The sequence below is a fragment of the Pleurodeles waltl genome, chromosome 1_1 (genome assembly GCF_031143425.1).
Source record: "Pleurodeles waltl isolate 20211129_DDA chromosome 1_1, aPleWal1.hap1.20221129, whole genome shotgun sequence".
NCBI classification, from domain to species: Eukaryota; Metazoa; Chordata; class Amphibia; order Caudata; family Salamandridae; genus Pleurodeles; species Pleurodeles waltl.
Window position 1 is genome coordinate 342289964 of NC_090436.1, and position 25098 is coordinate 342315061.

A 25098-nucleotide genomic window follows, 5' to 3' on the forward strand; every position below is an offset into this window, starting at 1 on the left:
TATTGTGGCAGTATCCATAATGACAATGTTCCCACCCTTATCAGAGAGCTTTATGATGATGGACTCATTGTCCTTAAGTGCATTCATTTCTAGCCAATCTTTGAAGGTAAAATTGCCCTTCCCCCTAGTCTTAGTTGTAGTACGTAGTTTGTTAAGGTCCCCCGCCACTAGTTCATGAAAGGTGTCCACCAAATTTTTGCTAGGCAATTGAGGATTAAACTTAGTGGATGGCTTAAATTGTCTCGCACTGTGGATATTAGTGACAAAACCCATAGATTTTATTTTCCCGATAGTGACATCTTCTTTCACTGTTTGGGATAATGTGTTCTGGGTCTCCTAATCATCTAATTCATGGATGGTCAATAACTCAGGTTTATCCCCTATACAGAAACCAGAATGTCTAGGCTCTCATTATAAGTTTGGCAGTAAACACCGCCAGCAGTGTCGGCGGAATGCATGAGTACAAAAAGGGAAATCGCCAAAAATATCTTAAATTTCACACACCGCCAGGGCCAACGACGGCAGAAAGGCAGGACTCAACAACCCGTCACCACCATGCCAATAAAAAGCCCACCCACCATAATATGATCCACAAAACAGCCCCACAGTCATTCAACGGCCGATCACCATTGGCGGTACAGACCGGTGCGGATAGTGATGGCACTAACCAAGAACAACACCATGCATTGGGTTATTCAAAAGCTGCACACCTGAGACATATATACAAACACCACACACACACAGCACTAAAATACACATACACATACATCCCACAATCCTTTGCAACGCCAATTGCATCATAGCTATTGCCACGAACACTATGGACACACACTACAAACCTGTTACACATGTCTCACACACTGTACAACAAAAACTATACAACCACCACACACCCCCAACCAGGACACTCACATACACACACACACACACCACACCACCCCATCAACTCACCCTCACAACACCACGCACATCACACACCATGGCACCCACTAAGCACCTCTGCTTCACTGACAGCGAGCTAAGGATCATGGTGGAGGAAATACTCAGGGTCGACCAACAGCTGTTTGGGGCACGGGCACAGCAGACGTCCATCGCCAAGAAGATGGAGCAATGGCAGAGGATTGTTAACAATGTGAATGCAGTAGGAAACCATCTATGCACAAGGGACGACATCAGGAAGAGGTGAAATGGCCTGCGGGGGAAGGTACAGTCCATTGCATCACAACATCAAATTGCAGTACAGAAGCCTGGCGGTGCCACCACTCCACCTAGCAAAAACACCAACTGGGAGGAGAAGGTCTTAGCTATCCGGCACCCGGAGGGCCTCACTGGACTTACTGGAGGACTGGACTCAGGTAAGTCAGATCATCTGTTCATCTGTCCTACCATGTATCCCACCAGTAAAGCATGTCTCACCCTACCCCTATCACTACCACTAAACACCCTATCCCATTCTCATTCAACTGTACCCAGAATCCCTTCATGCCCACAACACCCCATCCAAATCACAATACCTCTCTGTGAGCACAAACACCAACCCTTGCATGTAATGTATTCTGCACTACATCCCCCACAATGCCACATCAATGCCTCAATCCAAAAATTAATCACACCTATTCCGATGTGCCCCTGCATGCAAGTGACTGGGAATGGAAACACAACAAACAGGTGGCTAGTGCTGCAAGGGGAATGGCAATGACAGAATAGGGGGCAGAAAACAGAAGAGAAACATGACAATGTCAAAAACTACAAAACAAACACAGAGAAAACTACAAAAATACTCTGGGACACTACTGTCAATGCCAAATCCCCTACAGCTCAGCCACTGTACCATCACCCACTAGCCACAAGTCATTACACATTCCAGGAAACTAAATACTCATTGATGTGACACACAGGTGCCACCACCTATGACACCCAGCCTGACATGGCAAGAAGTACAAGTCCCCCACCAAAAGAAGAAGGTCCCAGTTAGTGCAACAGCATGGATAGACCAAGAGGAGTTCCCTGGCCCATACCACAGCTCTGGGTATTCAGCCTCCAGAAGCCCCACCCAGGACACCACTGACACCACCACCACTATCACCAGTAGCCCAACGTCCCCACACCAGTGTCTCCAGGCCACAGACTGTCTACCCACCTGTACAGGGTTTGGAGTCACCACCCACCACCAGGCAGGTTGATGAAGGCCCCAGTGCAAGTGGGACTTGCCCACCTGTGATGGAGACACAGGCCCAGGGGGCTAGGCACAGTAGGAGGGTGTCAGTGGCACAGGTGGGTGGGCCAAGGAGGGATACGGTGGCGCATGAGGTCATATCAGCGGTCCTGGGGGCATACCACCATTCCCAGGATAGGCTGGGCCAGATCCTGGACATGTTGCAGGACAACCAGAGGCTGCAGGTGTCACACCACCAGGAGGCCATGTAGCAATAGAAACAACTCAATGCTACCATGGCTTCCATCGCAGGGGTACTGCAGAAGTTGCCTTATATCTTGCCAGAGTCCACCACCCACCAGGAGGGCCCTTCTACCACCCAGGACACAGCCCAGCCATCAACATCTACAGCTGCCAGTGGAATGATGGCCCTGCCAGAGGACTCACAGCACCACTACCCTTGCAGCCCCAGGAACACCCTTGCATACGTGGCCAGAGACCCAGACAGCCAAGTGACCCAGTAGCCAAGACCAAGCCCATCGCCAAGAAGTGACTCTGCCCGAACTGTCTCCCTTGTGTGTCACTGAGCCATCTTGTTAACTGTCTACTGTAATTTGCCCATTTCACATTGGCCCCATCTATTCAGCCTCTTTGCTACCAACACCTTGTGGAAATGTAACAGAGTATTTGTTCACCGTGTGTCCAATCCCTTCTACATTCCCATCCCTATTGTCATGCACAACATTAATAAACAATACCTGATCACACCAAAATATTATTTTTATTTCATACCAGTGTTTCAGATTTACATGGAACTGACATCATCAAACATGAACCTAAGTAAACACATCTTGCAGGAACACATTTTACAGAGAGGTGGATGATAAGTATGTGACAGTGTACACTCCAGCAGTGTTAAACTCATCCCATTAATATCTTTGATGTAGCCATATGTCAGGGGTAGGACACCAAAGCAGCATCTGTCAGCAAGAGAAATGCAACACACTTTTAACTGCCCTGTACCAATACAACTCTTGAAACATTTTCTGCCAGACATACACCCCCCCCCCCATTAGAGCATAGGGAGCTAGGTTAAAGGTAGCACATATACCTATTGTGGGCCATGCACTACTCAGACATTTGTAAAAACAAATATTTATATGTATGTTTGTATAGAGTGGCAGATGAAAACAAAACATTACATCATCCACCATAGTGTCTAGGTATGCCACCCTACCAGGACAACTGTCAGCCCTGCACCACCACATGTGTCACATTCATTAGGAATATCCTGATGAGCTCCAGACACCAGCGCTGTCAAAGGTATGTGGAGAATAAGGCCACCACAGTGTCATGCGGGTAATGATGATGTGTGAAACTACTGTGACCACTCTGTTTAACATTCTGCAAATGGTTAAAAGTGGATCCCTAGACATCCAAACATACACATACACACAGCACTGTGGGAGTATAGTCACCATCTGCCACTGACATCCAGCCAAATCTAGCTAACATAACACTGCAACATGTACCTGAGATTCATTTGAAGTAGAGCTGTATTAGCTGGCTCATTGAGTCAAATTCATCCTCCTCATCTTCTTCATCACTGTCATCCATCCCCTGAGATGCCATGGGTGGCAGTGCAGCATCCTCCTCATCTATTAGTTGAACATGTTTCCTCAGAGCCAAATTATGGAGCATGCAGCAGGCCACTACAATCTGACACACCTTGTCAGGGGCATAGTACAGTGATCCACCAGACATGTGCAGGCAGCAAATCTGGCCTTCAGGAGACAATGGTCTGCTCAATCACCCTTCTTGTGCGACCATGAGCATCATTGTACCGGTGTTCTGCATCTGTCCTGGGATTTCTCACAGGTGCATGTTTGGTTATCCTAAATCACCTGGGAAGAGGGCTAAATGTTAATTAAAACACACTTTGCTGCAAATGCTAACAAGGTGAAAGTCTTGTATGATTGCAGATCTGTGTCATACACACCCACCTATTAGCCAAGCTCTCTCCCCCTGTAGTAGTGTCATCACGTGTAGCACACTGCTGTTCCTCAGTCTGTAGGCAACATAGACAGGTCCAGGGAATTGTGCAGGCACCTGTGAGATATACCGATCTGCAAGACAGACCAACTGTACATTCAGTGAGTGGTAGGTTATTTGATTCTTGTATACCTGTTGATAGGCTCGGGGGGAAATTATGGGTATGTGGTTGCCATCTATGGCACTAATCACATGTGGTATGTTGGCAGTGGAATAAAAATCTGGCACCAATCACATGTGGTATGTTGGCAATGGAATAAAAATCAGATTTCACAGAAGTGAGATAATGGCTTTGATGGAAACTGGATGTAGCTCTGCATGTGTCGTGTGAATCCACGAAGGAATTTTGTAAGGATGTTGCTGAACATTGGCTTTGACACATTGGATGCCATGCCAGCTGTCACCTGAAATGACCCAGTTGCTAAGAAATGTAGGACTGATAGTTTCTACAATGTTGGAGGGATGGCAAATGGGTTTCTAATTGCAGACTTGAGTTCAGGCTCCAATTGGTGACACAGATCACGGATTGTGTTACGGTCCAGGCGATAAGTGATGATGATGTGGTGCTCCTCTGTGGTAGCCATATCAACCAGAGGTCTGTAGACAGAGGAAGCCCTCCCTCTCCACATGGGTCAGAAGCTATGTGAGGAAAAAGGCAGATAGATGTTGTGTAGGACTGATTACTCTACGTTCACCTCTCACATCCATTCCATGTGTATTCCACACACATTACACAGTACCAGTCTGGAATCAGGATTTAACCCTGAATAGGTAATGTGTCATGATTGCTGTGGATGGGACATTCAACAGGCATACTTGCAACCATGATATGGGTATAGGCCATTGTCATGTCACCTCTATCTCCCTGATGGCACAATATACACTGTCCCTGTCCTGTATGGATAAATGTTTTGACTATAAAATGGCAGCCTCCAGTCATACAGGTTGTGGAGAGTAGAAAGTGACATCATACCGCTGCTGTATGTCGTCATGGCGATAGGCGGTGTTCACCACATTGCATATGCTCATTGGATAACATTGTTGTCTATGGGTAACAAGGGTCAATCAAGATCACCGTTGGCGGTGAAGGTGCACACTGCCGCAGTCTACACCGACATTTTAGTTTGCCTATGCCACTTGACTCCTGCACCTCAAGGCAGCCACTACTCCACTGAGTGGGCAGCTGTGTCCTGACTCTGGTTCTGGAACAGGCCCTGGCCTTCACATAATTGGAGTTGAAGAAGCTGGTGGAAGGGGTCCTACCCTTGTACGCAAAGCTATATTGATGACCAGAGGACCAGGTGAGTAGTATTCATGGGTCCTAGGAATGTGTGCCAATGAATTGGAGGGTTGTGCGAGTGACTGGAGAATGTGGGCATGGATAGGTGCAGTGTACCAGGGCGTATGTGTGTAGGCTTATGGATGACAGTAAGTTTGAATAGAAAATGTTCATGTGTTGTTGTGTCCCATGTGTTAATGGTGCATCTCCACTCACAGCTACTCTTTCCTCTGTGTGTTACATATAGGTTAGCGCCCATCAGAAGAAGGGATACTGGTGAGCCATCACCAAAGAAGTGCAGACCCTGGGGGTATACAGCCGGCAGAGCACCCACTGCAGGAAGTGGTGGGAGGATCTGAGACGCTGGGCATGAAAGACTGCAGAGGCCCAGCTGGGGATGGCCTCCCAACGAGGAAGGGGTGCCTGTCGGACCATGATCCCCCTAATTCTGGCGGTGGCCAATCCTGATTTGGATGGAGTAGAAGTACCATCACAGTTAACATTGCTTAATGTGAAGTATAGTTGAGTGCAAAAGGGTTGTTGGCAAGTAGTGGCTAGGTGGTACTAAGGTATGTCCATTAAGGCGTCCCCCTTTCCTTCATTGGGACTGTGAATTCTGCTTAGAAGGGTTGAGTATTTTGCCATGTAACAGGTCCCATGTGTGGCCTAGTGGGTCTGATGTATGTCGTCTGAGACTGGACAAATAGTGGTGGGACAGCATCCCTCACCCTTGTTCATTCTCAACCTATTTGGAAATGTACAGAATGATAATAGATAATACTTTGTCTGATGGAGACCTATCACACTAGGCAACTGTGTTTTGGTCCTTTTCACTTCTGGTGTTTTTTTCCTGATTTGGACATCCAGGGTGTCACCGGTTTGCTGCTTCTGTTTTTTTCACCTATTCATCCAGTACGGGTGATAATTTATAATGTACCATTTTAGCATTTTTCTTTCCCAGATCAAGTATTTTGTTTGATAAAATTTCAGCCCGAAGAAGTCGCTGGGGTATTTTCCCTGAGACGAAACACATGTTGGCATTGTGTTTGGGACATTTTGTTCAAGATTTGGATGATCACCCAAGAATTCTTATCCACTGAACTCCAACAAATGTTCAACAATCCGTTAAATGCATCAAGAACTGATCTTTGACCGATTATTCGGACTGTGAAATTTCTTATTGAAGTGATTACATGCTCATGAATCTTACTATTCTATTTTGTTAAATGATACACTTGGTTTGAGTGCCTCACATAAGTTGTTCCTTTGTTTTGTTTACTTTGTAAGCGTATTGGGGGATTGGGTGTTGTTCCCTGTGAGGGCACCTTTTGTATACCCTGTGCCTTGTATATATCCTTGAGCACCTTTTGCTTTCTCCCTCACAGTCACATCCCATTCTTTTTATCATATTCTGTTTTCGGGTGGCCGCTCAGGATTGGCACTGACAATTGAAAATAGACAGGACTAGGTTAGCAGAGGAATTATTTGGTAGCTTAGAGAAAGGAGATACTTTTCATAATACATTATACAATAGCAACCGTTTACAGAAGGAAGGTTTAAAGAGTAAATTTATTAGACTTGAGAAGTTTAAAAAGAATGAACTATCTAGATGGTGGGATGGTGGGACTTTGAAACAATACAAGAAACTGAACCGCATCCCACGTGGTCTTCGATCTCAAATTTTACCTACCTATGGTGACCTGGACACTGACCTTCTGGCTTTATGGGATAACGAATTAACCTCCAGTTTAATGAGACTCATGGATATTTTGATTACCAATGCGGAAAGGAAGGTTGTCACACTTCTGAGATTGTTATTCTTGAAAAGGAAATTGAGGATTTGAATTTAAAAGAGGCAACAGAGAAAAATTACAAAATTTTAGACGAGGTTCTAAATAAGTTCCAAAAAGAAATCACACAAAGGAAGACTAGGAAACTCAAGCGGGATGAAAGGGATACTTGACTGGTAGAGTTTTCATTTTTGCGAGTAAATATGATCACTTGGTCCACAGCAACCCAAAGATAAGGGGTTCTAATATTACTGATGTATCTGATTCCACCTCTATTAGCACTTCCGTGACCAGTGATAGCGATGTTGAGGGTGGTTTAAGGACCTCTGCCCAGACAGGTTCTGTAACTAAGAATAATGTTTTTTACAATAACTTTTAAGGTTCAAACAAGGCAAATACAATCAGAACAGAAAAACACCAAATACAGGAAGACCAGAAGGAGAGGATCAGGCTGCAAAAACAATAGAACAAGGGGGAATAAAAACAAGGTCCCAGGACAAGAGAATATAGAGAGCAATAAGGTACCATATATCAATGTCATTAACCTATCTACTATTGAGCTCTCACCAGGAGCTAAGAGTCTTTTGGAAAAAGGTCTTAACTTTTGCCCAAACAGTTTTGGTGATCCTTCTAGATCTAATATAGATTTATTCAAATTCATACGTAAACTTAAACTTAAGAAATATTTTCATTTGAATCCGACTTGCTCACAAACTCCTGATCTCCGTTCACAGAGATTACAGTTGAGTGCTTTGTTCATTAAGGATATTCATGATACAACAGTATTACTTTCAATTGCAGAACGTGATGAGGACCTGAGTATTCTTTCACATGTGTTACAGGATTTAGATATTCTGCCCAACACCAGTATTGAGAGTGGTTTAAAGAGGAAATCACACTGGACACCGAAGACATTTGGAAATAATAATTTAGATGTGTTCTATGACTTAGTTTGTAAGGATTTTGATAAATATTTATCTAGGAATAGGTTTCAAAATTTCTCTCTTAACTTGAGTTCTGATGAATTACTTGCACTCAGGTCACTTCAACAAGAGAAAAACATTATCATTAAACAAGCAGACAAGGGTGGGAATGTTGTTATCATGAATAAAGTGGATTATGATAATGAGATCTTATCACAATTGAATGATGCTTCATGCTATGAACATGTTACAGGCAATCCAATTCCTTGTCTTACGAATAAGATTAACAGTAGTTTACTCACCTGGCACCAACAGGGATTACTGAATAAAGAAGAGTACTTATATCTTAAGGTGGATCATCCAAGGTTTCCTTGTCTTTATACATTACCCAAAGTACACAAAAACTTACCCTTTCCACCAGATCGACCAATTGTTCCTGGTATATTAGGCCCAATGGAGAGACTCTCCGAATATGTGGATTTATTTCTACAGCCATTTGTTTACAATCTTCCATCTTTTATTAAGAATACAACACATATTCTTATTATCTTAAATGATGTCAAATGGGAGAGTAATAATCTATTGGTAACTTTAGATGTGGTTTCTTTGTAAACTTGCATTAATCATGATCTGGGGCAAAAGGCCATACAATACTTTCTTAACAGGAGATCGGCAAGCTTGTGGGAGCACACAGACATGCTGGTCGAAATGATGAACTTGATACTTACTAACCATTTTTTTCTGTTCAATAAGGATTGGTTTCGACAAAAACAAGGGGTGGCAATGGGCTCCGGATTCTCCCCCTCATATACAAATCTTTTTATAGGGTGGTTTGAGGACAAGTGGGTCTGGGGTCCGGAGTCGATACAATGGCAGACAAATATACTTTATTGGGGGCGTTACATTTACGACTGTCTCATGATCTGGACAGGTAATGTAGACAGTTTGATTGAATTCTGTAATTTTTTTAATTCAAATTCCATGAATGTCAAATTTAGTTAACAATTCAGCTCCAAGATCATTGAGTTTTTGGATATAGAACTATTTATAGACGATTACCAAATTCATAGTAGGTTGTTTCGTAAGGCCACAGCATGTAATTCTACTTTGCATGCTGCTAGTGCACATCCTAAACATTAGATTGAGTCCATACCTTACGGTGAGATGACGCGAGCCTGACGTAATTGTAGCATTGATGATGAATTCTTAAGTTGTATTGAGGAAATGGGTGAGAGATTTAGGTCACTGGGCTATTCCAACTGTGTGATTAAAAAAGCACAATATAGGACAAAACAGATTGCTAGGAGTGATACTTTGAAAACAAGGAGTCACGATAAACTTGATAATGAATCTAATATGGTTAGATTCATAGCAGATTATACTAACTCATCTCTGGTTTTGAGGAGATTTATGAACAAGCACTGGGGTATTGTACATCAAGATGAGACATTGAGCAATTTTAAATCAGAAAGAGTAGTGACAACCTACCGTAAAGGCAGAACTCTGAAGAGCATCCTCAGTCCAAGTTTCTCAACTGCTACATCTTCAAATACTTGGCTATCCACACTAGGGGTGGGTTTTTATTTAAATGTGGCCAGTGTGAAGTGTGCCGCTGGGCCGCCCCTGGGATTAAAGAATTTCTTGCAAATGGACGCAAAGCCTTTAGGATCAAGTCAACAATTGATTGTAATACTACTTTTGTCATTTACTTGATACGTTGTAAATGCACCCGCATATAGGTTGGGAGTACCATATGCCCACTCAAAACCAGGATTGAGGAACATGTCAGGGCACTCAAGAATAATGACGAAAGATATCCTGTTGTGACCCATATTTTAACCTGTGGCTCACAGGATACACACAAAAGGTTTGAATTCTTTGGTTTTGAACATGTCCCTAGGGACCCAAGAGTGGGTAATAGGGAACTTACTCTTCGTAGAAAGGAAGCATTGTGGATAATGAGGTTAAAGGCAGTTGAATTGGGTCTTAATTCAGATAGGGAGTTGGAATATTTCCTGGGGGATTGACGTGTGATAACTCAACTGTCATATAATGGGTTTAATTGTATTTAATTGTTTTGATTATACATGTATTTTATGTTATATACCTGTGTTTTTTTAATAAAAGGGGTAATCTTGCCCTAACACATTTGAGGTGGCAACCATAATGCGTTATTTTTATTAACCTTTTCATTGAGATGATTCATTTAATTTCATTCATTGGGGCTTCTTCCCTCCCGGTATTCTCACATTGATTACATTCTATTGTTGAAGGCAAGGAGTTTGGATCATACTATTTGGTTCCCTTAAACGCCTTTTTTGAAAGGTCGTTTTAAAATTGTATGTTTGTACATATTCTTCATTAGGTTTTTTAGTTATGGCTATTCAATAGTCCTCACCTTTCTTCCGTTTTTGTCTTTCTTTTGTTCCTTTTGGATGGTCCCGCATTTTTCCACCAATATAGCCGTTTGATGTTTGGGATGTTTATATCCGTTTTTAATTTCCATTACAGACAGTCCGTCTTCTGTGTTGTGCTAATTTAATTTAAGCACTTTCGATTCAGATGCCGTAGCCAGCGTACTCGCTGCTGTTACGGCGGTCGGACACTTTAGTGGTCATTACAACCCTGGCGGTCGGTGTTAAAGCAGCAGTAAAACCGGCAACAGGCCGGCGGTAAAAAAAATGGAATCACGACCGTGGCGGAAACTGCCAACTTAGACAGCCACTTTAACACTCCGACCGTCATGGCGGTACAAACAAACACCACAGCGGTAACTGCCAACAGACAGGCGGAGGACAATGTAACGCCCACAGTATAACAACAGGCCAATCCGCCACCTTTTCCGGGGCGGATTCACTGCAAACAAAAACACAGCAGAAACAGGACTTGGAAGGGAAAATGCTCACCTCTACACACCCCTTGAGGAACCAGGACGCCATGGAACCAGAACTCCAGATACTCCCTGCCTTGTCTTCCTGCTCCTCTTCCAGGAGCACGAACGCCGGCGGCGAAGACCACGGTGAGTACTGCACCTATGACACAGGGGAGGGGGGAGGGAACACGCAAAACCCCCACCCCCACCATCACCCACTACAACACAAACACTAAGGGGGTCATTACAACATTGGCGGTAAAAGGCGCTTACCGTCGTGCAGAAGACCGCCAATACACCGCGGCGGCAGCGGCATTCCGCCACAGCTATTATGAAATTCAGACACCCACACAACACCGCCACACCAAAGGTCAGTGATAAACTGGCGGAAACAAATCCTCCACCTCCACGCCAACAGAAACACGCCCATGCTATTACGACCCACGAATCCACACGGAAGTCTTTGAACCGCGGTATTCCATTGGTGGTACACACCGCCGCGCTATAAATACACACACATCTCCAAAACACCGCCACATTGGACAATCGCAAATACACACACCTGATACACATTCACAACCCATGACACAAACCACCCATCCCAACACCAAGCCATGCATGACACAACTAAGCATGGACACCCCTAACTAAAGCATGCCCACTGCACATACCCAGTACACCCCCCCAACCATCACCACACAAACTCATACACAGGAATGCATGCACTGGGGTACACAAACACCCACCCATTGCACACCATTACACACACACATGCAATAATCATGCTCTTATGCCCCTGCAGGAACCTGAAGGACCATCACCACACCAGAGGGTCCAGACAACACCACTCCACCCCCAGAAGAGGACCACAGTGATGAGAGCAGCTCTGCCCTACTGGATCCTGATGACCAGCCCGGACCATCGTGGGCCTCGGGACAGTCGGTTCCCCTTGCACAGGCACAGCCCAACACCAACCTTCCACCCTCTGGTAACACCAGCACAGCACCCACCCAGCGGGCCCAAACCTCCCTACCCAGGACAGGTCAATCAGCGGTGTGTCCACCACTACAGGGCACCTAGGCTAACCCACCACCCCAACAACAGGGACCTGGGGGCAGTGGTAGTGGGCACACAGTCCAGGGGACGGAGGCACAGGAACACAGGGGAACTGGGAGGGCTGCTGTGCGACAGGGGGCGGACAGGCCAAGGGAACCCACCCTCCACGAGGCCCTCTCCTCCATCATGGGAGCATACCACCACTCCCAGGAGATGATGGCGACGGTTCTGGACAAGTTGCAAAAGACCCTGCGCCTGCAGGACCAACTGTATTTGGGGTTCAGGGAGGAGCTCAGGACCATCAGCTCCGCCCTGGGCACCATTGCAGGGGTGCTGAAGGACATACAGCAGACCTTGAGGGACACGTGGCACTCCAAGGGGCCCCTGACACTAGCCAGGACGATGAAATGCCCACCACCTCCGCCGCCGCTAGTGGACAGGACGCCCCGCCACAGGACCAACACACGAGCACCCCACCCCCTGCAGACGGACAACCACCACGCAAGCGGCCCCTGAGATCCAGAAACAGGACAGAGCAAGATGGCAAGAACCCCGCTAGGAAATGAGACCACCCTGATTGTCCTCCCACTGTCCCACTTTGTTACCCTGTCCATACTTTAACTGCCCCAGCTCCTCTTCCTATGCCCAGATGGGCAGTGCACCTGTGAGACTAATAGACTGGACTCTGCCATGGACATTCCTCCACCATCACCCATCCTCATTTTACAACTCCCTCCCATTTCTGAGCACTTCAATAAACACCCTTGAAACACAAAACAATCTGGAGTCAGTCTGTGATTTAGTAAAAATGTATTATCAATGACAGTGTCATAATGGGTGTACCATTCTAAAGCTAACATACCTATGCCACACATCACAAGCCCTTGAAGGATGCAAGCAGTTGACACGTAGGTAACCACACCTGTGAAACCGTAATGGAAGGGTACAACTCAGTTACCAAATGTTGACTTAAATCTAAAAACAGGATAGAGGTAGACGTGTGAAAGTTAATGTAATGCTAAAAATGAAAATGTTCTCACCTGTGTCTCACTGGAAATATTGCTGTATGACTGACTCCCTGTTGTCGTTGTCTTCCTCATCAGCTTCATCCTCATCACTGTCCACAGGCTCCACATGCTCCACAGCTGCTACAACACCGTCATCTGGATCATCCTCCTGCAGAAAAGGCACCTGGTGTCGCAATGCCAAATTATGGAGCATGGAGCAGGAGATGATGATGTCGCACACCTTCTTCGGTGAGTAGAATAGGGATCCACCTGTCATATGGAGGCACTTGAACCCGGCCTTCAGGAGGCCGAAGGTGCGTTCGATCACCCTCCTAGTCCACCCATGGGCCTCATTGTACCGTTCCTCTGCCCTGGGTTTCCTCACTGGGGTCAATAGCCACGAAAGGTTGGGGTAACCAGAGTCCCCCAAAAGCCATACACGGTGCCTCTGGAGTTGAGCCATCATATCAGGGATGCTGCTATTCCGCAGGATGTAGGCGTCATGCACTGAGCCAGGGAACATAGCATTTACCTGTGAGATGTACTGGTCTGCCAAACATACCATCTGTACATTCATGGAATGATAACTCTTCCTGTTCCTGTACACCTGTTCACTCCTGTGGGGGGGGACCAGAGCTACATGGGTCCCATCAATAGCACCTATGACCTTGGGGATATGTCCAACGGCTTAGAAGTCAACTTTCACTGTAGGCAAATCCTCCACCTCAGGGAAAATGATGTATCTCCTTACGTGTTTCAGCAGGGCAGCCAACACTCTGGACAAGACGTTGGAAAACATAGGCTGGGACATCCCTGATGCTATGGCCACTGTTGTCTGAAAAGACCCACTTGCAAGGAAATGGAGCACTGACAGCACCTGCACGTCAGGGGGGATTCCAGTCAGATGGCGGATTGGTGACATCAGGTCTGGCTCCAACTGGGTACATAGTTCATGGATTGTGGCACGGTCAAACCGGTAGGTTACGATGACATGTCGCTCTTCCATTGTCAACAGGTCCACCAGCGGTCGGTACACCGGAGGATCCCGCCATCTTCTCATATGTCCCAGCAGATGGTGCCTACGAAGGACAACAGCGAAGAACCAGTCATTAGTCCTCCAGGTATGTACCCACAGTCACACACAAGACTACACCACTCACATAACCCTTCCTGTATGTGTGTTGAGTGTAGGCCTAGCTATGTGTGACGCAGTATGAAATGAAGCCATGTGGGCCCCTGAAATGGCGGCTGCCTGACCTCTAAACTGGGACAATGGGATTGTGGAGTAACAGCGCTGGCGTTACACACCGTCGCGGTAGGCGGTAATAGACCGCGGCGCAATGCTGCATTGGTTAACATTGGATCCTATGGGTCCCAGGAGCCAATGAACAGGTGCGCCGGCGGTGATGATGCGCACAGCCGTGGACGTCACCGCCATTTTCTATCTGTTCAATCACTCGATACCTGACCTTCGACAGGAGAGGACCTACACTGCAAGTGCTGCTGTGACCTCGGTCTGGAAGCGACAATGGCTGCTGCATCTGGGGAAAGGTTATCACTGCACAGGAGTTGGAGAAACTGGTAGACGGGGTCCTCCCCCAGTACATGCTACTCTACGGTCCTCCAGACCAACAGGTTAGTACACAGGGAGCACGTTGTATGGGCTAGGCCTGGGTGGAGAGGGCTGGGTGGAAAAGGGAAGGGGGCAGAGTCCATAGAACATCAATGCATGGGAATGAATGGGCCACATGGCCAGAGTAGGGAGGGGGCCACTCACAACGACGGTGCAGTTGGTGATGTCATGTAGGTCAGCGCCCACCAGAAGAGGGACATTTGGCGTGCCATCGCCAAGGAGGACCGGACCCTGGGGGCCCACCAGAGACGGGGCACCCACTGCCGTAAGAGATGGGAGGACATTCGCCGCTGCAGCAAGAAGACGGCGGAGGCTCAGCTGGGGATGGCCTCCGAACGTGGGAGGGGTGCCCGTCGCACCATGACCCCCCTGATGTTCCGGATCCTGGCGGTGGCCTACCCGGAGTTGGATGGGTGCTTGAGGGCATCACAGCAGACACAAGGGGGTGAGTACAACCTCATTCTGCGGACTTTGCGTGCAGTGGAGGTGTCTGGGTGGGGGAGGTTGGCTGTGGGTGTCCCTAGGCCAGGGTGAGTTAGGGAGGCAAGGCCCCTCCGTAATGTAGCCCATGTGGCACTCTACCCCACCTCAGCAGAGTGCCAAGTCGAGGTATAGTTGCCCCTGTGGCAACCATGTGCGCTGATGTCCACCATTGCCATATAGGCCATATCCCAGAAATTGCATGTGCAGAGGGCAGGAGCATGGCGTAATGCAGGGGGCTGCTGCGTTTGTCTAGTCCGCCAACGGTAGCGGTATGCCATGCACTAAAACCCTCTTTCTTCTGTCTCCCCCCCTTTGTCCACCGGAGCAGGAGGGAGCTGCATCCCACATGGCCATGGAGGGCCACACCACAGACTCTGAATGCACCAGTGGGACGGAGGGCGAGGGGAGCTTCACGTCGGCCACCGGATCACCAAGCAGCGACACTGACTCGTTCGACGATGGGAGCTCCCTTGTGGTGGTGGCACCATCTGTGCCCCCCACCTCTACAGGTACAGCCGAAACCTCCCCTACCAGCACCGCCCTCCCAGCAGCCCCTCAGCGTTCGCCCCGTGCCCGCTCACCCAGGAGGGTGGGCATCACCTTCGCCCCAGGCACCTCAGGCCCTGCCCCAGTAACCCCTGCTGTCCTCAGTGAGGAGGCCATTGACCTCCTCAGGTCACTCACTGTTGGGCAGTCTACCATTGTGATTGCCATCCAGGGTGTAGAACGAGAGTTGCAACACGGGAATGCCTTCCTGGAGGGCATTCATTCTCGTCAGGCTGTCCTTCAGCGAACCCTGCAATCTTTGGCCTCAGCACTGATGGCAGCAATTGTCCCTGTGTCTAGCCTCCCCCCTCCAACTTCCTCCACCCAGACCCAATCTCCTGTACCCCAGCCCATCCCAAGCACACCTACAGACCAGCATGCACACAAGTCAACACACACAAGTAGCTCAAGCAAACATAGGCACCACACACACCACAAGCACTCACGCAAGCCTCACCCACATACAGACACAACAACATCCACTGCCTCCATTGTGTCCCCCTCCTCCTCTTCTCCCTCCTCCCTCCCAGTGTTGTCTACACTCTCACCTGCATGCACTACATCTACAGCCACTAGGACTCGCACCAGTACACCCAGCACCACACCCCGCTCACCTGCACTCACCACCTCCACTGCCATTTACACATCCCCTGTGTCCTCTCCCAGTGTGTCTGTGACGCCCCCTCCCAAAGTACACAAACACCGGCAATCACTCACCCAACATCTATCCACCTCACGACAGCCTCCAGTACCTGCACCTGCACCCAAAACACCTAAAGTGACACCTCCGACAACCACCTCCTCTTCCTCCACTCCCAGACCCCCTCCAGCTACCCATCCCAGTGTTCGTCAGAAACTGTCCCTCTGTAAAGTTGACCTTTTTGCCCCCACCTCCCCCTGCAATTCATCAGTCCAGTCATAGCGCCTCAGCCAAAAAGCCTCCAATACCAGTGGTGCCTGTTCAAGGGTTTTGGAGTGCACCGGCCACCAGGGCAGGCAGTAGGACCCGGAGCCAAGGCACTGGCAGCCCACCCCCTGTAAAGGCAATAAAATTGGAGAGTGGACGACTGGACCGTGTTAAGATCCAGGTGGGAAAACAACTGACATGGGTTCCAAGGGGATTGGAGAGTCAGCTGTGACTCCACCAAAGGTGGTGAAGGGCCAGAGGAAGTCTGCCCAGCCTCTTGTGAGTGTCACGGCGGAGAAGTGCGCCATCATTTCCGGCGGTCGAGACACAACCGCCAGCACTGTCGTTACTGGTCCAGAGACCACCGCCAGAGTCACAGCCCAGGAGGGTCCAAGTATCGGCAGTGGTCAGGAGACCACCGCCAGAGTCACAGCCCAGGAGGGCCCAAGTATCGTCACTGGTCAGGAGACCACCGCCAGAGTCACAGGCCAGGAGGGCCCAAGTATCGTCACTGGTCAGGAGACCACCGCCAGAGTCACAGCCCAGGAGGGCCCAAGTATCATCACTGGTCAGGAGACCACCGCCGGAGTCAGTGCCCAGGTGAGCCCCACTATCGTCACTGGTCAGGAGACCACCGCCAGAGTCACAGCCCAGGAGGGTCCAAGTATCGTCACTGGTCAGGAGACCACCGCCAGAGTCACAGCCCAGGAAGGCCCAAATATCGTCACTGGTCAGGAGACCACCGCCGGAGTCAGTGCCCAGGAGAGCCCCACTATCGTCACTGGTAAGGAGACCACCGCCAGAGTCACAGGCCAGGAGGGCCCAAGCATTGTCACTGGTCAGGAGACCACCGCCAGAGTCACAGCCCAGGAGGCCCAAGTATCGTCACTGGTCAGGAGACCACCGCCAGAGTCACAGCCCAGGAGGGCCCAAGTATCGTCACTGGTCAGGAGACCACCGCCAGAGTCACAGCCCAGGAGGGCCCAAGTATAGTTACTGGTCAGGAGACCACCGCCAGAGTCACAGGCCAGGAGGGCCCAAGTATCGTCACTGGTCAGGAGACCACCGCCAGAGTCACAGCCCAGGAGGGCCCAAGTATCGTCACTGGTCAGGAGACCAACGCTACCACCGGAGTCAGTGCCCTGGAGGGCTCCGGCTGCCACAGCCCCGCTGGGCAATGATGAAATGTAATGCCATACACCAATGTCCTTATCAGAACCGCCATGGCAAAGCACCGCTGAATAGGGCAAAGACCGCCATGTCAATGCACCGCTGAACAGGGCACAGACCGCCATGGCAAAGCACCGCTGAACAGGGCAAAGACCGCCATGGCAAAGCACCGATGAACTGTCCTGAACCGCCATGGCAAAGCACTGCTGAACAGGGCAAAGACCGCCATGTCAATGCACCGCTGAACTGTCCTGAACCGCCATGGCAAAGCACCACTGAACAGGGCAAAGACCGCCATATCAATGCACCGCTGAACAGGGCAAAGACCGCCATGGCAAAGCACCGCTGAACTGTCCTGAACCGCCATGGTAAAGCACCGCTGAACAGGGCAAAGACCGCCATGTCAATGCACCGCTGAACAGGGCAAAGACCGCCATGGCAAAGCACCGCTGAACTGTCCTGAATTGCCATGGCAAAGCACCGCTGAACAGGGCAAAGACCGCTATGTCAATGCACCGCTGAACAGGGCAAAGACCGCCATGGCAAAGCACCGCTGAACTGTCCTCAACCGCCATGGCAAAGCACCGCTGAACAGGGCAAAGACCGCCATGTCAATGCACCGCTGAACAGGGCAAAGACCGCCATGGCAAAGCACTGCTGAACTGTCCTGAACCGTCATGGCAAAGCACCGCTGAACAGGGCAAAGACCGCCATGTCAATGCACCGCTGAACAGGGCAAAGACCGCCATGTCAATGCACCGCTGAACAGGGCACAGACCGCCATGGCAAAGCACCGCTGAACAGGGCACAGACCGCCATGGCAAAGCACCGCTGAACAGGGCAAGCACCGGGTAGGAATGAATGGCCCGATACATCAGGCATCCTTATCCCATGTGCAGCTGGGACAGTGACAGGACACGACCTTTCACGGGGAGACTCATCCAGTCTGGGCACCAGTCCCCCCAGTACCAGTAGAGACCTGCATCAACTTGAGAGACTGTGGCTTTGCACTCCCCAGGATGGCAGAGTGGGCAAACCACCCAGTGTATAGACTTAAGAGACTGTGGCTTTGTACTCCCCAGGATGGTACAGTGGGCAAACCACCCACTGTATAGACTTGAGAGACTGTGGCTTTGCACTCCCCAGGATGGCACAGTGGGCAACCCACCCACTGTATAGACTTGAGAGACTGTGGCTTTGCACTCTCCAGGAGGGCATGAATGGGCATGGATCCCCGTCGTGGATCTGGCTTTGCAGTCATCCGGCTGAGGTGCCCCCCTTCCCCCTGAGGTGCCTGTAGAATTTCTATCTGATGCCCCGGCAGTGTTCTCTCCGATTGTGGTCAGGTATCGTTTGTGGGCCTCGCCCATGTATTTTTGGACTGATGGTGCATGGACATTGTTATGTACATATCTGCACTACTTCTCGTCTTGTATATAATTCTGACTGATTTTCAAATATATATCTGTATATTTTTCTATGACGTATATTGGCACATTACATTGTTTGACCGATTTTTGCTTTGTGTATTCATTCTTCCGGGGGGATTGTGGGTTGTTACTGTGATTTTTGTGAATGCATTGGTGTGTATGTTGTAATATGCGAGGGTGGGGGTGTTTGGTGTGTGTTCCCCTAACTTTTGCCTCCCCCAACCCCCATGTCGTAGGTGCAGTACTCACCGTTGTCTGCGGCGCCTACGTAGCTGTTGGTCGTAGACAAGCAGAAACACAAGGGCAGGGAGCATTTGGAGTTCCGGCTCCATGGATTCCTCGTGGGATATGTTAAGGTGAGCGTTTTCCCATAGCAAAAGCTGTTTCCACCGTGTTTTTATCCACGGTGAATCCGCCCCGGAAAAGGTGGCGGATTGGCGGGTTGTAATAGTGTGGGCTGTACATTGTCTTCCGCCTGTCTGTTGGCGGTGACCGCTGCGCTGCTTGTCTGTACCGCCGTGGCGGATGAAGTGTTAAAGTGGCTGTCTTTGTTGGCGGTTTCCGCCAGGGTCATAATTCCCTTTTTTTGTCCACCGGAGTGTTTGCGGTATTTCTGCTGCTTTAACACCGTCCGCCAGGGTTGTAATGACCACCTAATACATCATGATAAATTACACCCAACAACCCCGCCGGAAGAATGCAAAGACAAAAGGAAATGATTTGAAAGTTTGTAATCTATTAAAATTCAGTACTCAAAAATATATCTACACTATAAACAAATATATACACCAAGAATACAAGTCCAGGTATTACACCATGAAAGTCCGTGGACCACTGGGCCCAAAATGCATGGGCGAGGCTCACACTCAATACCCGATCAAAACGGAGAGAACACTGTGGGGGCATCAGATCGAAGTAAAACAGGCACCTCAGGGAGAAGGGAAGGGGGGGCACCTCAGCCGGATGAGTGCACGACGCCAGATTCATGAGGAGGCTCCATGCCCACTGCTTTATCGTGGGGAGTGCAAAGCCACAGTCTCACAAGTCCCTCCAGTGGGTGATTTGCCCACTGCTGTATCCTGGGGAATGCAAAGCCACAGTCTCTGAAGTGGATAACAGTCTCCACTTGTTCTGGGGGGGGCTTTGTGCCCAGGGTGCTTCATCCTGCCAAGGACTGAGGTAGTGGATGTATCTCTCCACTGGTTCTGGAGGGGGCTTTGTGACCAGAGTGCTTCATCCTGCCAAGGACTGAGGTAGTGGATGTATCCCTCCACTGGTTCTGGAGGGGGCTTTGTGACCAGAGTGCTTCATCCTGCCAAGGACTGAGGTAGTGGATGTATCCCTCCACTGGTTCTGGAGGGGGCTTTGTGCCCAGAGTGCTTCATCCTGCCAAGGACTGAGGTAGTGGATGTATCTCTCCACTGGTTCTGGAGTGTTTCATCCTGCTTGTGGTGGCCTCAGTATTGTCGGAGTGTTCAGCGCTCATTGGCCTGCGGTGCTTGTGGCGGCGGTGTCCTCTGAAGCGGTGCTTGTGGCGGCGGTGTCCTCTGAACTGGTGCTTATGGCGGCGGTGTCCTTGGCAGCGGTGCTTGTGGCGGTGGTGTCCTTGGCAGCGGTGCTTGTGGCGGTGGTGTCCTCTGAATCGGTGCTTGTGGCGGCGGTGTCCATGGCAGCGGTGCTGGTGGCGGCGGTGTCCTCTGAAGTGGTGCTTGTGGCGGCTGTGTCATTGGCAGCGGTGCTTTTGGCGGCGTTGTCTCTGGCAGCGGTGCTTGTGGCGGCGGTGTCCTCTGAAGCGATGATTGTGGCGGTTGTGTCCTTGGAAGCGGTGCTGGTGGCGGTCTTGCCCGCCGTGCAGGTTGCGGCGACGTGCCTTTCTTTCTGTGCCCCTTCCTACATTGGATGGTGGCGCAGCTGTCTTCCCACTCCCAACTGTACTCCTGGGAGAGCCTTTGGTGACAGAGGTTTTGCCTTTCTCCCTCCGGGAAGTGGCCATCTTTTTATGCTTCTGAGGTGGGGGACTGTCTGTGTTCTGGTTCCTTGGCACACTGCCTGCCCTGCTGCTTGGCGCACTCCAGAAGCTGGTTACTGATGGCACCACTGTTCCCGCTGATGTGGTGGCTGAGATGCTGGGTTGGGACCTGGAAAGGCGGGCCCTAATGGATTGAATGGGTGGGGGAGGTGAGGGGAAGAGGTCAAGGTTGGACAGGAAAAGTTTTTGGGGCACACTGGGACGGGTAGATGGAGGGGGTTTGGGAGTGGAGGAAGAGGTAGTGGTTGTAGGAGGTGTACGTTTGCTGACTTTGGGTGAAGGTGCATGGACTGTTGGGTGGGTGTGTGGCTGCGTTTGTTTACCTTGGGAGGTTGGCTCACAGACACACTGGAAGAGGACACAGGGGATGTGTGAATGGTAGTGGGGATGGTGAGTGCACATGAGCGGGGTATGATGATTGGTGTGCTGGTGATGGACGTAGTGGCTGTAGATGTAGTGCATGCAGGTGTGAGTGGAGACGAGACAGGGAGGGAGGAGGGAAACGAGGAGGAGGGGGACACAGTGGAGGCAGTGGCTGTTGGTATGTCTGCATGGGTATGATGCTTGTGTGAGTGCCTGTGGGATGTGTGGTGCTTATGTTTGCCAGAGCTTCCCTTGTGTGTTGAGGTGTGTGCATGTTGGTCTGAGGGTGTGCTTGGGATAGGCTGAGGTACAAGTGTTTGGGTCTGGGTGGAGGAAGTTGGAGGGGTGAGGCTGGACACAGGGACAATGACTGCTATCAGTGCTGAGGCCAGAGTCTGAAAAGCTGGCTGTTGGGCTGCCTGACCAGAATGAATGCCATCCAGGTGTGCATTCGTCTGTTGCAACTGCCTCTCTACACCCTGGATGGCATTCAAAATGGTAGACTGCCCTACAGTGAGGGATCTGAAGAGTTCAATGGCCTCCTCACTGAGGGCAGCAGGGCTGACAGGGGCAGGGGCTGAGGTGCCTGGGGCAAAGGAGATGCCCACCCTCCTGGGTGAGCGGTCATGGGGCACACAGTGAGGGGCTGCTGGGAAGGGGGTGCTGGGAGGGGGGATGGCGGCTGTACCTGTAGATGTGGGGGGAACTGAGGGGCCCGCCACTGCAAGGGACCTCCCATCAAAGGAGGAGTCTGTGTCGCTGGTCTCAGCTCCTGTCCCCGCCGTGAAACTCCCCTCGCCCTCCGTCCCACTGGTGGCTTCAGACTCCATTGTGTCACCCTCCAGGGCCATGTGGGATGCAGCTCCCTCCTGCTCCGGTGCCACTGCTCCTCCGCCTGATGATGCTAATGCACACAAGAACAGGGAGACCACAAAAAGCGGGGGGAAGAAAGAAGAAAGACGTGTTGAGTGCATGCAATACCGCTACCATTGGCGGACACTACAGAAACAGAAGCCCCCTGCACTACGCCGTGCACTTTGAGTTCCCTAATTAAACACAGGGACATGGGTTACAAGGCCAATGCCCGATTGCTGCACACATGGAAGTCACAGGAGCCTGACTAGGTGTAGTTGGCTCTGAACACAGGTGGGATGGGATGTCACATGGCCTGCCTTACGAAGGGACCTTGCCTACTAAACTCGCCGTGGCCTAGGGGAACCTACAGCCCACCTCCCCCACCCAGACACCTCCAATGCACGCAGAATCAGCTGAATGAGAGTGTACTCACCCCCTTGTGGCTGCTGTGATCACCTCAAGCGCCCATCCAACTCCGAATACGCCACCGCCAGGATCCAGGACATCAGGGGGGTCATAGTGTGACGGGCACCCCTCCCACGTTGGAGGCCATCCCCAGCTGGGCCTCCGCCATCTTCTTGCTCCAGGGACAAATGTCCTCCCATCTTTTCTGGCAGTGGGTGCTCCGTCTGTGGTGGACCCCCAGGGTCCGGACTTCTTTGGTGATGGCATGCTAAATATCCTTGTTCTGGTAGGCGCTGACCTACAGGAATAGTACAGGGGAAAAGGAGAAGATATAACCATCCGCACCGTCACAGTCATTGGTCCGCATCCCTACCCTTGCCATGACGCACATGCACTCACCGTTGTTTCATGCACGCCTCATTCCCCCCCTATCTTCCATCCACACCACTCCACACAGGCATTGCCCATTCAGCATGCTCACAGTGTACTTACCTGTTTGTCTGAAGGACCGTAGAGTAGCGTGTACTGGGGGAGGACCCCATCGACTAGTTTCTCCAACTCCTCCGTGCTGAAGACAGGGGCCCTTTTCCCCTGACACATGAGCCATTGTCTCTTCCAGACTGAGGTCACAGCAGCACTTGCAGTGTAGGTCCTCTCATGTCGAAGATCAGGTATCAAGTGAGTGAACAGATAGAAAATGGCAGTCACGTCCGCGGCGGTACATACCGTCACCGCCGGCGTACATTGTCATTGGCTCCTGGGACCCATAGGGTCCAATGTTAACCAATGCAGGATTGCGCCGCTGTCTTCGACCGCCTACCACGATGGTGTACAACGCCAGTGCAGTTACCTCATATCCCCTTGTCCCACATTACAGGTCAGACAGCTGCCATTTCAGGGGACCACATGGCATTTATTTTAAATGCGTCACACATATCTAGGCCTTGCATACACACTAATACAGGCACATAGCGGATTTAAAAAGAGGTTGAATTAAGTTGTGTTTTCGTACCTCAGTGTTGGCTGACTCTCTGCTCGCTGTTCTCCTCCATAAAGCACGTCCGCTGGGGCAGGTGAGGAGATGGCGGCATCCTCCGGTGTACAGAACGCTGGTGGACTTGTTGACAATGGAGGAGCGACATGTAATTGTCACATACAGACTGGACCGTGCCACAATCCATGAACTGTGTGCCCAGTTGGAGCCAGACCTGATGTTAGCTATCCGTCATCTCACAGGAATCCCTCATCTAGTGCAGGTGCTGTCAGTACTCCATTTCCTGGCAAGTGGGTCTTTTCAAACTACAGTGGCCATAGCATCAGGGATGTCCCAGCCTATGTTCTCCAACGTATTGTCCAGAGTGTTTTCTGCCCTGCTGAAACACATGCGCAGCTACATCGTTTTGCCTCAGGTGGAGGATTTGCCTACAATGAAAGGTGACTTCTATGCCCTGAGACATATCCCCAGCATCATAGGTGCCATTGATGGGACACATGTGGCCTTGGTCCCCCCCGCATGAGTGAACAGGTGTACAGAAACCCAAAGAGTTACCATTCGATGAATGTGCAGATGGTGTGTTTGGCCGACCAGTACATCTCCCATGTGAATACCAAGTTTCCTGGCTCTGTACATGACGCTTACATTCTGAGGAATAGCAGAATCCTTTATGTGATGGGGCAACTTCAGAGGCACTGTGTGTGGCTATTAGGTGAGGACATGGACCCTATACAGTGTGACTAGGTGTCTGGGTCTGGGGATATCCCTAAGAGTTAGTGTGTGTTAACAGTTGTCCCTCGACAGTTGCAGGTGACTCTGGTTACCCCAACCTGTCATGGCTACTTACCCCAGTGAAGAATCCCAGGACAAGGGCAGAGGAACGCTACAATAAGGCCCATGGGCGAACTAGGAGGGTTATAGAGAGGACCTTAGGCCTCCTGAAGGCCAGGTTACGGTGCCCCCATATGACAGGTGGTTCCCTATTCTACTCACCAAAGAAGGTGTGCCAGATAATCGTGGCCTGCTGTATGCTTCAAACTTGGCTTTGTGACGACAGTTGCCTTATCTGCAGGAGGATGGTCCAGATGGAGGTGTTGTGGCAGCTGTGGAGCCTGTGGACAGTGAAGAAGAGGAGCCGGAAGAAGAGGA